The sequence below is a fragment of the Triturus cristatus genome, chromosome 7, assembly GCF_964204655.1.
Source record: "Triturus cristatus chromosome 7, aTriCri1.1, whole genome shotgun sequence".
Taxonomy (NCBI): domain Eukaryota; kingdom Metazoa; phylum Chordata; class Amphibia; order Caudata; family Salamandridae; genus Triturus; species Triturus cristatus.
In genome coordinates this window covers 1,826,430,676-1,826,447,200 of record NC_140590.1, presented here as the reverse complement: position 1 = coordinate 1,826,447,200, position 16,525 = coordinate 1,826,430,676, and positions in this window count along the sequence as shown.

Below are 16,525 nucleotides of genomic sequence, written 5' to 3'. Positions count from 1 at the left end.
TCCTGGCCAGGAGACACAAGATGGTTCCCACCTGGACAACTCAGATCTTCAGGGGGATGCTGAAGAAGGCCAAGATGGCCCCCACGTCACTCCTCCTGGAAGAGTGCAGAGTTTACCAAGGAGATCTAGATCTCCCTCTGCAGAATCCTATCACTCAGGACAGTCTGTAGGGACCTCTGTATCTAGCAAGAGGGACCCCTCTTTGCCATTAAGTCTCTGAAAGGCTGGTTGCTTGGCAGCAAAGTGAATGATTTCTAGGGATTGTACAATTTGATTATGAGGGAGCAGATCCTTAATAATTGCCAAAATCAGTTGTTCCATCAATACCAGGGGGAAGCAGAAAAACCAGAACCATGGTGGTGACCAAAAGAAGCAAGATGCTAAAACTCCGGATAAGGGTAGGGACAAGGGTAAAGATGACAAGTCTTCATCAGGGCCCCAAAAACATGCATCTGGGGGGGGGGGGGTCACAATCCAACAAAGTAAAGGCAAAAAGAAACCTTGATGTTACTTATGTAAGGAAAAGACTCATTGGACAAAATATGCCAATTGTCCAAAGGCCAAGAATTCAACTCCAACCACCACTGCACATAAGGCAACTGCTCCCACTAGTACAGAATCAAGTGGAGGTACAGGGAACAAGGGATTAGTGGGGTTAACCTTGGGCTCTGAGATGGGTTCTGGATTAGTCAGAACTCCAGCTCAGGCTGTACTTGTCTGTGATGGTGGAATGAACATTGTCACCTTATTTGTCAGTCCCAGTAACTTGGGCAAATACAGGCAACAGCCTTTGATTAATTGCAAGGAGGCCATGGCATACAAGGACACAGGTGCAAGTGTCACTATGGCGACAAATGTTCTTGTGGGCCTTAACCAGATCACACTTGGTGAGATCTACCAAGTGACTAATGCTAACAATGTCAGGACTGATCATTCCTTGACAGTTGTTAATTTTAGCTATGGAGGGGTAACTGGCCCAAAGAAAGTTGTGATTAGCTCAGACCTCCCATTAGAATTTTTGTTGGGCAATGATTTCTCTGCAGATGTGTTTGCTGTGATCAGGTCACAGGCCAAACTGATGTCTACTGAACAGGCCTTAGATTCTGAAAAAATGAACCAGGTACCTTCCAAGAGAAGGAGCAGGAGGGGTAAGGCTGTGTCTTCCCCCCAGGCTCAGAGAGAGGATCAGTCACTTGAGGGAGATGATCTCAGTCCCTGTGAAGGAACTGTCTCAGATGAACTGGAACCTGATCAGGTTGAGTTCTTGGGAACAAGGGGGCCCTTTGGGGGCAGATCTGAGTCAGGAGCAGATGACCTGACCCTCTCTCTTGAGTAAGCTGCTGCTGAGGCTGCTGGAAGTGTCAGTGGGTCCCACAGAATATATTGGTATGAGGGACTCCTTTACTCAGAGGATAGAGACCCCAAGCCTAGTGCCAGCAGGAAGTTCGTCATACCTCTGACATTTAGGGGCTTTCTATTCACCTTGACACATGACATTCCCTTAGCAGGACACCCAGGCCAAAGTAAGACTTGGGACAGGATTGTCCCACACTTTTACTGGCCTCACATGTCAGAGGACACCAAGGAGTTTTGTTGCTCCTGTACTACCTGTCAAGCCAGTGGTAAGGCAGGTGGTACCACAAAGACCACCCTTATATCACCACTTGTGGTAAGGATTCCCTTTGAGAGGGTTGGAATTGATATAATTGGTCCCATGAACCGTCCTACTGCATCTGGGCACAGTTAGATACTAGTGGTGGTGGACCATGCAACAAGGTATCCAGAAGCAATACCCTTTAGAAGCACCACAGCTCCTATGGTGGCCAGGGCCCTCCTGGGAATTTTTTCCAGAATGGGTTTTCCTGATGAGGTCTTAACTGATAGAGGTACAAACTTCATGTCCAGTAATATTACTGCAATGTGGAATGAGTGTGGTGTGAACTACAAGTTCACCACACCCTATCACCCACAATGCAATGGGTTGGTTGAAAGATTCAACAAAACTCTAAAGGGCATGATCATGGGCTTCCCAGAAAAGCATAGGTTGAAATGGGATGTCCTGTTGCTCTGCCTTCTCTGTGCCTACAGAGAGGTCTCACAAAAGGGGGTTGGCTACAGCCCTTTTGAACTTTTGTATGGGCATCTAGTTAGGGGTTTCTTGTGTTTGGTGAAGGAGGGATTGGAGTTACCTCTCAAACCTCCCAAGCGAGACATAGTGGACTATGTACTTGGTCTCTGCTCCAGGATGACTGAGTACATGAAGAAGGCCAGCAAAAATCCTGAGGCAAGTCAAGAATTGCAAAAAGCTTGGCATGACCAAAAGGCTGCACTGCCTGTTTACCAGCCAGGACAGAAAGTATGGGTGTTGGAGCCTGTAGCCCCAGCAGCTCTCCAAGACAAGTGTAGTGGGCCCCATACTATTTTTTCAAAAACAACAATTGATGAACAGAATGCAGAACAATGTCATACATTCATCCCAGTACAGAGATCTGGGCCTAAATCCATAGTTTTTTGCTCACCATATCATTCCAGTTTGAACCCAGCCATATGCAAATCAGTCTTGACCCTGTGCCCAATGGGAAGAGTCCAGCCTGAACTGCCAGGCCAGGTCCTCCCTAGACTGGAAACAAGCATTGTAGGACCTGTTTTGGGGTTTCACCCCTCATCAGCCAGGATAGCTTGACTCCAGTGGAATGGAGAGCATGGGACACACTTCTGGGCATATCTGTCCCACTCGGGGTGACAAATGCAAAAACAACAATTGATGGACAGAATGCAGAACAATGTCATACATTCACCCCAGTACAGAGATCTGGGCTATTCTTGAGCAGCAGGGAGAGGTCACCTACCTGGTGGACCTTGGAACTCCCAGGAGCCCCCATAGGGTGCTCCATGTAAACAGGCTCAAACCCTTTGTGGACAGGGCAGAAAAGGGCTTGATGTTACACTGTTTTAGACTAGTCTGACTTAGATCCTGCTAATAAAGACCCCAGTCTATATGCTTTCTCCCTAAAATATTATGCCAAGTACTTAGGTACACTCCAGATCAGATCCTGGGGTACCCTTGTCAGTCCCTAGTGTATGGTACACATGTACGCAGGGCATAGGTACCCCAGAGGCCTCCCATGGGCTGAAGCATGAATTATGCAACCCATGAGAGGCCATGCAAAATGGAACTACAGGCCTGCCATTGCAGCCTGTGTAAGATGGTGCATGCACCACTTACTTTAGATATATGTGTACTATATCTATAGGCCACTACACTTAAAACCCATAAGTCACCCATTTAGCAGGCCTTGACAATCCTGAAGGCAGGGTACTGGGTTTTGTATGAGAGGGTTCCCCTGCATGAGCAGAGCACCCCTCCAGTTGTCGAAGACCATTCAGCGGGTTGTCGGTGACGCATCCAGACATATAGGTAGAGGTGCATTATATGCTTCATAAAATGCTATCTTGAAAACGGCTGCAACAAACCATATCATGTTTGGCATCAAACACCTTGGAATCATACCTCCACACTGGTAACCGGTGACGGAGGTATGATTCCACCCTTCAGAAGCAAGCTTTGTCGGATGCCTGGTCTTCCCAGTACCAACCTTCTCGATCAGGACAGCACAAAATGGTTGCTGCCAACCAGAGACCCATTTCTGCCCTCCTGCTACTGAGCCAAACTCGAGGAGAGGAAGGCAACACAATAGGCATCCTTTCACAGGGAGGTGTGACCAGCTCATAGACAGAGTTTAGTGTATTGGGGCTGGGTGGGTGCCCCCTGAGAGTGCCAGAAAGTCTGCAGAAGGGGCGCATTTGGTGTCCCTGTGCATTGCCTAATAGGTATGAAGAAAGAAATGGACAAGTATACACCTCAACTATGTTCCAGGGAAATCCTTTTAAAAGGATGGAATCCCATCACTCACCGAAGTGACATGCTTCGTCATCTGGGATCTCCTCTTGGTTGCAAAACCTAGTGCAACCAAGGGCTACAACCCCCTCACTGTAAGGGAGAAGCTCAGGTATGGTTTTTTATAAATGCTGTCAGTAGGCGGATGACTAGAATCCTTCAGAAGTGAAGACGTGCGAGTGAGGGGCGGAGTGCATATGTGTTGACAGTGAAGTGAAGGAAAAATGGGCTACCAGGAGAAAAAAGTTGTATTCATTATCCCCTGATGTCCAGATTAAAAACAGTGCAAATGCAGTTTGTTAAAAAATGACTGCATATGTCCAGAAACAGGGTCTACATGTTTCAGCCATGTTGATTCTTATAGAATCGCGGCTTTTTTCAGGACCTTGATATCTTGATATTATAATGCTAAGGCACAATTGTGAATGTGAAACAAACAAATAAATAATGACATAAGATTTAACCTTTTCAGTGCCCATGACGAGATAGTCTCGTCATGGAGCACGGTTGCGCTGTGCCCATGACTAGACTATCTCGTCATGAACCCCACCCACTAGTGCAACGCCCGGCACAGGAGGGGGAAAGGGCGTGGCACTGAAGGGGTTAAGGCAAATACAACCTTAGGTCTTGTTTCCCCAGAAATTACAGAGTGAAATGAACACCTATGGAAGAAAGAATACATAAAAGAGGTTCAGCACTTGTGCTATATATTATATACAATACGTGATCCAATAATGGACCATAGTAACCAGTACCTACAGCAGTGTACTCGACAGACAGTGTGTTGCTTACCCATAATCATGAGAAAGCTGGACTCACCTCACCTGGCTACAGCTCAGAACAAGGGGGCCCGCTCTCAAGATGAAAAAAAAGAGAGAAAAGAAAAGAAAGGCAAAAGCCAAGTTTATCATCAGACGTCAGATCAAAGGTTCTGATGCCACAGATCTCTCTTATTGAGTATTTTAACCTAAAGGCAGTGCGACAATCATGTGATTAACCGAATATATGCAACGTGGCTTCATAGACATGGGATAGCTGCTTTTTTACATTGATTTAGGTAGCTGTTTGTTCACGTGTCAAGGGATAGCTGCTTGTTCACATTGATAAGGGATAGCTGTTTGTTCACGTTGTCAAGGGATAGCTGCTTGTTCACATTGATAAGGGATAGCTGTTTGTTCACGTTGACAAGGTATGACTACTTGATCACATTAATATGGGATAGGTGCTAGTTCGCATTGATATGGGATAGCTGTTTTTTCACATTGTTATGGGATAGCTGCTTGTTCACATTGATAAGAAATAGCTGCTTGTTCATATTGATAAGGGATAGCTGCTTGTTCACATAGACATGGGATGACTGCTTGTCCACATTGACATGGGATAGCTGCTTGTTTACATTAGTCTGCAATAGCTGCTTGTTCACATTCATATCGCATAGCTGCTTGTTCACATTGATATGGGATGTCTGCTTGTTCTCATTGACATGGGATGCTGCGTGTTCAACTTACTGGACATCTGTGTCCTCCTGTTTGTTGAGCCCCATGCTTTACCTGACATGTTGCAGAACATGAGTTAGAACTTCTGCACCATCATGTGTGATGAATACTTTACTTAGTGATCAGACAGTGCACAGCCCGCGTTAGAGCGTCTGCCCAGTGGCGTGTCATAGAGGCTCCTACTGAGTAAGAGGACAAAGCACCACAGAGCATCTAATACTGGATGAAATCATAGATTTACGTGACCCGCAACAGGGCATGAGTTAGAATGTAAATATGGTTTTGTGAGGTAGAACACTTTATTCAGTAACTGGGCATTGAACAGCAGAATACTCCTCCATAAGCTGATGCTTTAGTTGAACTGCTGCATGGCCTGAGTTAGGACCTCTGCATAGGAATATGGTGGAGCAGGCACAGCTGAGGCTCCCCTATGAGACAAGAACAGAACTTTACTTACAATTAGGGGTTCACCTTCAGCCGTGAGATCTTGAAGATGAGAGAGAGTGGAGGGCATAAGAAGACACTGGTCGAATCTTCTCTCTCCATCACCAGAGTCAGGTTAGGTGATGTTACTTTACGTCACATCCTGCAATGTCACATTAGGTTTTGTCAGAGGCTTGGAAGGCATACCCAGTGAAGGAAATGAGGGGGATCCAGCTGGATCCCAAATCAACAGATATTATAGAGTCAGATCCAGGCTGGTCCCAGTGAAATATGCAGTTTGTTTCAGTGTAAAATTCTGACACTTGGACAAATTCAGCAGCACCCGCACATTGTCTGCTTTCCACTCAGAGCAGCAACCTGCCAGTGGTGAAGGGGTTTTCTCATTTTCACTTCCAGTTGCACCCAAAACAAAGGCCTGATTTAAAGGGCCACCAACCCTACTTTTATTCACAAATCATCCCAGCTGGAAGGTATCTGGAGCCTAACAACTTGATGCAATGCAATGGAGGGAAAGCAAGGGCCAAAGCTTGATATCACTTCACAAGTATTTATGAGAATCTATGACTTGAAGGCAGGTTTTTGACTTTCTTCAATCCCTGCATATAAAAGATATTTATGCACTGTAAGATTGTCGGGTGTATCTGTATGAGTAATTATACAAATAACAATGTAAATACCACTTACTAACGTATTTGTTTTGTTTAATTGTTCTATATGTTTACTCATCCAATGAAGGATATCAGGGCACTTTACATCACACAAGCGGTATCCAGAAACAATGATTCATACGTTTTTAACGAACATTAAATGTTACATAAGACAATGAATGTTACAATCTGTGGGAGTCACATACCTACTTTACTGGTAGTCATTATATATTAAGAGTGCATGGTCTCGTGAAATACAAAGTCAGGATTTAAAACATACCAGTGTTTGTGGTTGCTTGTGGTAACAAGACTTTATTACTACTTTAAAGGAACATTTTTTAGCAACTTTAGGATAGGGGCAGTGTGAGAAAAAAACATAGGGGCAGATTTACAAGCCCCTTGCACCTCATTTACGCCGCCATTGCATCACTTTTTTGACGCAGCGGCGGCGCAAATCCTGCGCCATGGTGCGGAGTACTTACAACGTGACGTATCTGGGAGATGCGTCACGTTGTAAAGCCCTGCGCCACATGTATGCGTTCCTGCGCATGGGGGTGTTCCAGCGCAGGAACGCCTCCTAAAAGTGGCTGAGTGAAATCTACAAGATTTCACTCAGTGACTTTTAGGCCCATTCTGCGTCAAAACCCTGCGCCTGCCAGAAGCAGGCGTAAGGATTGACGCAGCATTAACAAGATAGGGCCCCCCAGAGCATTGCTGGAGCTGCGTTGCGCTTGCGACGCAACTCCAGCAATGCAACACTTTTACGGCACAGATGCGTCACTCATCTGTGCCGTTTTTGCTTCATGGTGCGCCGCATTGTAAATGCGGCGCATCCCTGGTGGCGGAGCTGTGGCGCACAGTAACTGCCGCATCCCTGCTGATATGCAGGGATGCGCCAGTTATTGTAAATATGCCCCATAAGGTTTTAAAGCCGTGGCTTGAAGTTTGCACGCAGCTCCTCGATGCCACTTCACAGCTCACTGTGCTATTTTAGAGGGATTGTAACTTATGAACTGCAAGTAACAAAAATATATCTGTGTCAAAAGGATTGTCCTATGTGGCAATCTATGGAAAACACAAATCTGCGATCTGCGTGGGGCTCGGTGTTCTTTGCAGCAGCCACGTGACTCCTCTACGCTACTTTGAGTCAAAAATGTGATTCAACAAAACACGGATCTCTCCAAAGGGTGCATTAACCACCAGAGTTATCTCACCATTATTATTTGCCCCTAGTGATTTCTGGGCACACAGACATCTCTGCAGCAGGTGCCTTAGCCCCACAAGATATTTAAAAATGCGTATTCTTTGTGACCAATTAAGTAGCTCGGATTATCTGTCACCTTTGTTCTTGTTGCCGATTTCGTAGCGAGGGAATTATAAATAAATAAATGCATAAGCAGAACGTCAGACCCCTCTTTTCATGGTCCCACCCTCGTGACTCCACCCGTTTCCTGCTCCCACACCTTGACCTCTAGATTAGGGGTTCCCCGGGCAAATTCTTTCCATTTGCAGCCCTGGGTGCAGCTGTGCACTGTTTGATGTGTCCTGTTACAGCGTGTGTGGAGAACTGCAAAGGTCCATGGGAGAAAAACACGGATATATAAAGCGGCTCTGCCCTTCCGCTTCCGGGGCCTCTCTACGAGCACAGTTCGCCATAGCGCCTCTCTGCTACTAGACCCAAACAAGCGCTCTTTCCACCACTGAAATACCTAAAGTTCGACGTGCAGGTTTCCAGGCCCAAAAGCCACTATTAAGGAAACGCATTCAATCGCTTGCTTCAGTTTGTTGCAAATATGTTTTTTCATATATTGGTGTTTATTTTATTTTTTATCGTCTAAGGATAAAAGAAAATAAATCTGTCTTACCGTAAGTACATTAATTCTAACCCTCTAAGACGAGAGCTTCGTTTCCATTCCCGCAGAATGACATCACCTCACGCGACACAAAGGTCAGGCGCTGGGGTCTAGTCACTGGATGATGGGGGGGGGTCACTCCTTCCTGTGGGTGGGCCAGAGAGCGTCAGTGCAGCAGCGCACAGGCACTGACCCTGCATTAGAGGGGCCTCAGGTTTTAAAGGCTCGTGGTGTCCCCGGAGTCCTGCAGAAGGTGGCTCTCCAGGCTGCGGCAGCACCGAAACTTTAATTAATTCACTTGTTTTCTTTGTCATGTTGTGCTAACAGTCTAAAAGTTTCTATCTGCCAACTCTAATTACGCACAATTGGTTGACATTAGGCCTGGGCGGTAAATTTCGTTCCGCTCGCGGAATTTGTGATATTTTGACATTTTTCCGTTCCGCGGAGAGTGCAAAAATGTTAAAACTTTTGCAACCGGCCGCAAAACAGAAGTCTTTTTCTTGTTCGCGCTCTGAAAATACATTCTTGTGCGCGCGGTCACGACTTACCGGGTCTCTGCGTTCGCCGACGAGTTTTCCTATCCAGTTGCGTGCGCCACAAGATGTTGGATTGTTGTTAGCCGGTCGCGCTATCCCGCAAGACTTTGCGATCGCGAACACGTCATTGCGATCGCGAACAGGAAATAAGCATCGCTAGCAAGATGGCCGCGCCCATTAGCGACCGCATGGGCAAGTTGGATATATATTTCCCCGCGAGCATGCAAAAACACATTGCGAACGGGCAGGAAAAGCAATCTCCGCATCTTCTCGAAAGTTTCGCATGCTCGCAGAGATTTTGCGCAATTTCACGATAATTTGCGAAAGTCAATTTGGCAAATTCCGCCCACCCTTAGTTGACATTTGCTGTCTTCAATTTTGTTTGGGTACGCAACAAACTTTTCTACCAGCAACTTTTTTTTGCTATCATTCAAGATAGAGCTGGTGTGATCATTGCTTTTTCTTTTTTAATGAAATACTGCTCTTCTTTTCACATAAAGGATTAAGTTCATTTTGCATGCAGTGTCATGATAATTCAGAGAAGCTTTGGGAAGTCCAATAGGTCTGGATGCTTTATAAATGTCAATCAATCAATCAGTAATCTTATAAAGCGCAACTACTCACACATGAGGGTCTCAAGGCACTAGGGGGGTGGAAAGTGAAGCACTTGTACATGGACTGGTGAGTTTGAGTGTGTGATAGTGTACATAGATGTGTGAGAGAATGTGAGATTGAACAGATGGACAGAGAGAGCTCAGCTAGGTAGAAGCAGGCCTGGGTGAAATTTAAGTTGCACAATGTGATTTGTGTAATTGTGAGAATTTTGCATTATGCTTGTTGCGCAAAATTCCTGAAATTATGCCATTAAATCATGTAATTATGTTCCATTCATGCTGAAAACTTAAAGTAAACATGGAAGTTCTGACAAAAAGTTACAGCAAATGTATAGAGATAACAAAAGACTAGAGGCTGTAGTTCGAAGTGCTTATGTCTTTTTTTGCACTTTTTAAAGCACAAAATGTGGCCTCACATGAACAATTGACTCAGCTAATGCTAAAAAATAGTGCCAAATGACGGATTTACATTTTCTGTAATGACACATAATTTGGTATATTTTGCCATTATTTTGTTTGCATAATTATAAGAAAGCATGTTACACACCTTTTGCACAACCTAGTTAGAAGGTGACTAGTAGTACAGCTACTAGTGACATATGTAGGGCCAGAAGTTTGAAAGCCTTTAGCATTTTTTTAATGGACCTAATTGATATTTCGGGCGGTTAAGAATTGTTAAACGGCTATTCCATATCGACAAGGGCCGTCAGGGAATCGCAAAATACTATTTTCACCCAGTAGAACTCGCATTTTGTGATATCCAAATAGGAAATAGCAAATAGGAATTTGCTATTTGTGATTTTCTAAGCATATGTACAAACCATTTCCAAAAAGGCGAAATGGGCATTTAGGAAATGCAATTAATATCGACTCCAAACCGATGGTAACCATGTGCAATTAAACAAAAGCACCTGCAAAATGCTTTATTTAAAGTGCTGTAAAGAGGGCACATTCCCCTAGGGCACGTTTGCGCTTTACATGTCATTATTTCTGGGTACATCAAGGAGGGCTTTAGGCCAGTCACCCTTGCTTTAGTATTTCCTAACTTGAGATTTCCTATTAGTAAATTGCAAATTAGGAAATGTAAAACCATTTGTTCCCATGGGCCTTTAGGCCCATAGGAACGAATGGTTTGGTATTTCCTAAATAACGCTTTCCTAATAGCGATTCCTAATCTGTAGGGATCGCTATTAGGAAATCGCTCTTTTTGTACTTTCTATTTTGCATTACCTACATAGTGATCTCTTAAGATTCGCTATTTAGGAAATGAAAAAATTGGAATTTCGTACATCTGGCTCGTGGTGCCTAATTGCTGATGACAATTTTCTTTTTACATTTCCAAATATCTGCAATTCGAGAAAGTGAAACTTTTTAAATAGTACATCTCCAACAGGCCCTGGTATTTCATTTCAGTGTAGATATCTTCAAGGGTTTCCAGTACATCCTAAAACAGCATCTGTTCTTGGGAATGCTCTTGGATGGGTCTCCCAGGCTTCTTGTGACATGGATATTCCCAGTACTGTTGTATGTCCTGGAGACTTGACCCATCAGTGATCTGCTTGCATTGCATGTGTCAGATGAGGATTGCATGCAGAGTACAGGAGATGTGACTAGAAGCAGGAGCTGTTTTATTGAATTGATATTAAATAAGATCTGAAGTGGGTTGGTAGTTTTTAAAAGTCTTGAATAGTTTCATTTTAGTATTTTGGCTGATCAAAAAGAGGCGGGGAATTTTGGGAGAACAAAATAGAATTATCTTGCAATAAGTAATTGACAAGATGAACCCCCTTTCTATCCAAGTAGGCCAGTGTATGATATTCCCTTGAATCTTAAGGAAAGAGTAATCCCATAGTGAGGAAATGGCAGTCGATTTGTGATTGAAATTCATCAGCATCATCATTTTTTATTCGCAAATGCTGCCACAAATGTTTACATAAATACAATTAACATAAAACTTTAAAAGCAATAAAACAAATAAGATAAAAACGCTGTCATAAGGCCATTTATGAACAGTGCTTAATTAAAAAACAGTGCTAGTCTTAGGATTTCATAAAACAGGCTACAGTGGTACAGTTATATGGCTTATACTTGTGGATTCTAGTGGTGAAATAATGTCTCATTAAGGAAGGCCATTGAATTAGAAGGTGTAACTACATTATGTATCTGGGTCACATTGCCAACAGCAATGGGAAGTGTAATACAGTATTCAGGGCCCTACACTGCCCTGTCTGATTCTCCATACTCCCATTAAGAAGCAGGACAGAGCAAACATAATCACGGGTGATGTATTGGATCTGATGATTTTAGAGAAAACCCTAAAATCCCCAATCCCCATACTCCGACAGCGAAGTAGTATCCACTTCTTCCTGTGATCATGGTAGCGCTGAAAGAAGAACAATATGTGATTGATACATTCATTGGTCTGGGGGAAGAAAGGGCAGATCAGGTCTAGGTTAGTATCATGTTGCCCCCATTTAGCAGTGATGGGGCACAACAGTAGATTCCCAAATCAAAACTTAATGTACAGGGTTTTTGCAAAAGGGGATTCAATGGAATCCCTATATTCATCTATGACGAAAGAACCTTTGAATTCCAGGAAGGCTAGTGCCAGGGGACCCAAACTCCTGTTTCCGATCAGTTCTCTGTATAAATAACTCCAGTTAATCCCCTGTAATGCTGCCTTAGACAAACTGGAAATTGCTCCCAGGTTATTTCACAAATGTTTGCATCCCAACTTTGCCAAGTAAGTCTTGATGTGCTAAACCTAGAAACTCCGGGCTGCCTGAGTAGCTCTTCAAATTGCACCCGATACAGAACTACGTCCACTGAGGGTCAAAGCTGTTTCCAATAAAGCAGAGGTCTATGGGATGCTTTATGGGCAATGAACCTGTAGCCCAGATCCAGTCGAAGGCAATGTGAGGTCAACAAAACTACATAGAGCTGACCACCTCCCAGAACAACATTCTTCTAGTATATAAGTTGTAATCGGAATACTTGGTCGATGGCACTGGTTCCAGATCTAAACCCTGTTTGTAGGGGAGCTTTAATACCCACGGCCTCAACCCACTCACACAGCCTAATCAAATATATACAAAAAAAGCTTTAGGGAGCTGTCATATGTCTGATTGGCAGGTAATTGAATGGCATGGACCGGGAACCTTTCTATTAGATTGTTACCATCTTGGGCCCTGCTCAAATGGACGGAGTAGGTAAGTCTTCCAAAATACAATAAAAATAATTGGCAAAATACAGGACCTGACTGAAATTCCAATCTTAAACAGAAATAGGTCAACATAAGCTGGGTCATTTTCACTAATTTAAGGAGTCCCTCCTTAATTGTAACCTGTCATTCGGAAATAAATAATGAGTAAAGACGACTCAGATGGGTATTCAGTTTCTTTATAAGACAAATTAGGTGATTCTTAGTCAAAGGGACTTTGCCACTTTCTTACACTGAATAAAATAAACTCTTTGGGTTCGGAGTGCCGCTGCTCAGGCAGGTGCAGTCGGAAGGCTCGGTATGAGGCCACACACCTGTGGGCTCCAGTTTTTTCAGTAAACCTGAAGTTACAAGGAAACCTTTTACCTGCCTGTTGGACATCATTACTTCTTCACAGCATGGCATCAGGGCGTTTGATTGACTCTGAAGCTTTTAAGTCAGTTGTTAGCGGGCTTAGAATAAAGTCAACGCTTGGGGTTAAGAAGGCATTGAATCAGTAAATAGTGAAAAAGGAAGCCTTTGTGTATTCTGGTGGCCTACAAGGATTTTGAGAAGGCCTTTGATACCCTGCTATGGTTTTGCTATTTGAGGTTCTTGTAAGATGGGGGTTGGGACTTATTTTCTCAAATGGGTTTTGGAGAGATGTCCGGGCTCAGGGGAATTGGGAAAAGTTACTGTTATACCCCGTGCATGCCACTGCACACATTGGTTGGTTAGGGGTCTGACGTTCCTGTTGCAATATGCTCTTAACACAAATAAGTACCTAGGGGTCTCGGTATATTGTGAGAATGAGCAACTAATGACAGAGAATCTGGGAAAGGCAGTGACTTTAATAATGTCATCAACCTCTGTTTGGGGGCTGTTACCATTGTCTCCATTGCGAGGTCTACTATACCACAAATGGTAGCCTTGTCGCTCTTGCTGTAATTTCTCCAGGCAGTTCCAAAGGTCCTGAGTCTGGATTATTTCATTGAACTGAACAGACTGCATTCAAATTTGGTGTAGAGTGCCACCTGATTTCAGCAAAGAGTTTGTGTGCCAAGCAGATGTTTCAGAACAGGGTTTTGGGGCAGTGCTATTGAAGCTGAATAAGTAGGGTCAGGATTAGGCAATTGCATTTATCAGCATGTGTCTACTCCCTAAAGAGCAGCATCAGACTGCCATAGAGAGGATGGCCTTTGTTGTGGTTTGGTCAGTGAAGAGGCTGTATCCCTACCTGTTTTTTTACTTACTTCGAGGTTCAAAGCGAAGACAGACCTCTCAGATGGTTGATGCAGGTGAGAGGAGAAAACCACAAACTGTTGCGATGGATCATTTCCCTATAGGGTATGGACTTTAAAGTGGAGCACAGCTCTGGAACTGACCAAACCAAAGTAGTTGGCTTTTCCAGCTTTGTTCGCTTTATGATAGGAAATCAAGGGGAAATGGCTGAGTTGATCCTCACCTTTCGTCGGGAGGGAATTGTGTGAGAATGTGCCTCTTTTTGTGTGATCGACCCTATTTTTTGTGGACTTATGTTGCTAGTTCTTTTTTACTCTACGCACTGGGGCACAGATAACAAGGCCCCGGTACATGTGCTTTGACCCCTAAAACATATAAAAATTAGCTTATTGCTAATCGGCCAATTTAACTTACCTCTAAGGACATATTATATGGTGTCCAAAATACATCAATGGCATGGAAAGCTAAATAACACCAGTGGGCCACAGTACTACTGTACCATCCACTAGTGTGACAAAACAAACATGACTCCAGGTCTACGATTGTAGCCTGCCTGGCTTCAGCTTAAAAACTGCAGCCCAACTAGTTAAAATAACCCTTTTTTATAGGAGAAACCTCCTTTCAAAGGTTATTAGGCCAAGCTAACATGTCCTAACAGTTACTAGCACCCAAAAGTTATTTTCATTGTAGCAAGGCTTACTTGACTATAGAGGAAGATAGGGAAGAAATAGTAACTATCTCAAGCTAAGGATCAGCAGGAAAATGAATAAATGACTATTTTTCATATTCATTTAAAGCTTAACCTAATGGTGAAGTAGACGTTTGGTAAATAAAGGAAAATTGACTTTTAGAAAGTTACCTTTTCCCTGTGTGAAGGTCATGGAGGCTAATTTGCATTAGCCTTCAACTGTCACCCAACTAGTAATTATCACTGATGAGGTATGAAAACTGCTCCCAGAGCAGAGATAATGGCCTGGATTATTAGTAGGTTGTTTGTACCCCTGGAAGGAAGTTCAGTTGGGCTGTGCCCAGGAAATGAATGTACTTCAAACAGGCCTCCCCTGTTAAAATCACATGACAACTGAACAGGCCCGTCTTTTGCGGTCCCTGTCTGGTGGGCACCAAACCTATGGGGTAAAGCTGCTCCCAGAGCTTGTTTTGAGAGATCACAAAATGGAAAACAGGATACGTTTAAAAAGAAAAAATGAAATTGTGCTGTTTTATTTTTTAAACATAAGCAGTAGTTAACGCGACCACTGTCTGCTCTTTAAAATTATTTTTTCAACATTTTCAAATGGGAAGGAGTGCCCAGGGGATATTCGTGCTTAGATAAAGTTGAAAACTCAACTTTTTGTCACCAATTACTAAGATTAGGTGTTAAATAAAGATTACTAGATTTATTGTCTGGTCTTCACATTAATATATTGATGGGAGCGAAGATGGAAGAAGAGGGTATAGTCTCAGCAAACATATACTTGCAGATGAGCTGACAGGGGCACATGTTGGCACCAAGGCTTTTTGACTTTCATCCATCAGATGTACCTGCTACAGAGCAGCCAGTGTGCATTGTTTCTTTTAAAACTATATATGTGCATATGGATATTCAGTTTATACCTGATTATATTTGACACCACCCAATGGCACAGGAAGGCTCATTTGAAACACTTGAATGACAGAAAACAAAAAATAATCTGCTTATAAAGAGAGAAAACAAAGAGAATGACCCTTGGTTTGCCACAGTATGACTTCCACGGCATAGGGGTTGACCTCAGACTAAAGTGGTGTGCCCTGTTACAGATAGCAAGAACTTTTAATATAGGGTGAGCAAAGATGCCATATGTATTCACCTTCAGGTGCGGCTGCCCAAGGCAATGCTCGAAGAAGAACAAGGTAACAGTGGTTCTACTCTGTTGAGTGATTCAATGGTTTATGGTAGTTCATGTGTAACCTCATCTGAAAGTGATGGGCTATGTGGAGAGTGTTTGGTTTTAGGAAACACCTTCAAATGATAAGGCAGGTCTGATCTATTTTCACAACCCAGGAGCAGTTTATCCTAAGGGTGGTATATCAATTAATGATTTACTCTGTGAAGAAATTACTAGACATAAGGATAGTTTTTCAGCTTTGAACATAAAGCAGTTGCTACAACAACTCAGCCTGTAAACAACCCACTCCTGACAATGAGAGTTGTCCACCCCTAAATCAGGCGGGACCCTATCCCATGCACGTTGTGCTATCCTTCCTAGCCAGCAAGCTACACCCCACTAAGGGAGTCTGCTTCTCCATCCTTGAACCCTGTATCCACACACTTTTGTGTCTCTGAGTCATCCATCACTAAGAGAGCCAAGCCTCTTATCCTGAGCATGTGAGCTACTAATAGTGAACTTGTGTGTTCTACCCCTTCGAGAGCCAGTAACTTGAACTTTTTCATGAACCAGCAATCTTTAACCATTCCAGAACCTTCAAGTTCTACTTGCCTTTACACATGTGAGTCTTACTCATATATTTGTTTAACAGGTTTGAAGAATCAACTACCTATCTTGGAGCCAGGGAGTTCTACCCATTTCTGAGTCTGTGAGCTCCACCTGTTTCATAC